This window comes from Anolis carolinensis, chromosome 3, assembly GCF_035594765.1.
Source record: "Anolis carolinensis isolate JA03-04 chromosome 3, rAnoCar3.1.pri, whole genome shotgun sequence".
Taxonomy (NCBI): Eukaryota; Metazoa; Chordata; class Lepidosauria; order Squamata; family Dactyloidae; genus Anolis; species Anolis carolinensis.
The window spans coordinates 180,777,441-180,779,212 of record NC_085843.1 but is presented as its reverse complement, the minus strand read 5'-3'; the positions used below and the strand labels follow the sequence as shown (position 1 = coordinate 180,779,212).

At 37.7% G+C, this 1,772-nt stretch overlaps 1 long non-coding RNA gene across 1 annotated transcript in view; it reads left to right on the top strand.

Moving 5' to 3' along the window:
• Positions 1 to 216: 216 nt before the first annotated feature.
• LOC134297679 (uncharacterized) overlaps positions 217 to 1,772 on the top strand; it is a 5,805-nt gene continuing 4,249 nt past the window's right edge. Inside the window, exon 1 of the long non-coding RNA XR_010004510.1 lies at positions 217 to 1,648. This is a non-coding gene — a long non-coding RNA (uncharacterized LOC134297679). The remainder of the gene's footprint in view (positions 1,649 to 1,772) is intronic.

Sequence of the window (1,772 nt, the reverse complement as noted above, 5' to 3'; positions counted from 1 at the left end):
TTAGAGGGGAGAATAAGCAGCATATGGTGGGCCAAGTAGCCTGTCTGATGAGGTAGTAATTTCCAAATCCTTTAAGTGTTTCTATTTTTTTGGCCAGACTAGAAGAAAAATACATATATTTTTCATATCATATTTTATCGCTGCAAGAATATATACCATTCAGTGTAAGACCCACTGAATATAAACTGCACAGTACATTTCTTTTCAGGTGATGAAATCTATAACCCCTTTTTTTGTCCTGTCAGGGCACTTGGCTGGATCACAGATTGGTTGGGGAAGGAAAAAAGCAGTTGTTTTTAAAATCCAGTTGCTTCTTCCCGATTATGTTTATTTGCAGTTTTTTAAACTAGACCAGATCCCAAAGGTCTCAAATGCACCAGATCCCATCAGATCTTGAAAGCTAAGCAGGGCCAGCTCTGGTTAGTACTTGGATGGAAAACTGTCCATGAATACCAGGTGCCATAGGCTATATCTCTTAGGAAGGAAATTGTAAATCCACTTCTGACTATTTATCTAAGAAACCCCTTTGAAATTCATGGGGCCACCATAAGTCAACAGGCAACTTGAAGGCACATAGACACAGGTCAAAATTCTGAAAAGAGCATTTTATAACATTTATGATATTTTTTGTTAAAGTGAACTTTTATGGCAAATCTGGAACTTCATGCTTGGGTGAAACACCTCAGAAAGCTTTGATGAGAGTAGTGAACTGTATTGGTGGGTGGGGGTAGAGGAAGAACTCATAGGTCTCTTCCTGGGACATAGACAACACAGGAAAGAAAGTAGTAAAATTACATCTGTGTAGCAGGTGCTATTTGCTCCTCATAAACCATGTTTGTTCTTTTGGTGATCTAGCATAGAAAAATTCACTGTGCAGAGTTGACAATAAGACTGAAAATTCCAAAAAATCAACAATAAGATCTGAAGCTTGTCTTATTGCCCGGCAGATATTTATCAATGGCAGCTATATAAATTAATAAATCAAAACATCTTGTGCCCAAAGTAAAATGTTGAGAGGCTCAAAATATTTTTGCTCAATGCAATGATAACAACCATTCTGTCTCTGTATGTGATAAGAATGTTGACTTTTTTTAGAGGAGTTCCATACATCCCTAAGTGTCGTAATGTTTTCAGGAAGCACTGCTACTATAATATCTCTTGTTTACTTCTTTTATGAGTTGTTTGTACTTTATGGTCTGATGTTAAACTTTAGTGCCCATCCTTGCCAAGAACCTGTCATAGAAGGCAGTTAATATGTTGCACACTCAGCCACTTACGAAGCATTTGTGTATACTATAAATGTAATGAGGGTTAACTACTGCACATTGAAAAACGCACAGTTTAATGCTTCAGGTTAAAGCACTGGCTGGCTAGAAAGATCCAACATCATACCATGATCCACACCTAAAGATGCATGGACCTTCTTTTCATCAAGAGCCATTTAATCATAAAGTAAGATTCCTAAACTTTCTCTGTACCTGAGTACAGAATCTCTTCATCAAACTAGATGTGACAAGGAAGGGCAATGTGTTTAAATATAAATTTAGCTCACAAGCGAAGGACCATAGCTCACCGGTGGAGACCTCACATAGCATGCAACAGCTCTCATGTTCAGTCTCAAGCATCTCCAAGTAATTTTGGCAAAAAGGTATGTATGTGTAGATGGATCTCCTGTTGCTTCAAAACAACTGTGGAAGTATAAAGCTCCAAAACTGTGGCACACATTACATCATCGTAGAAAAACTCTTAATTTCTGTGCTGTGATTCTCACA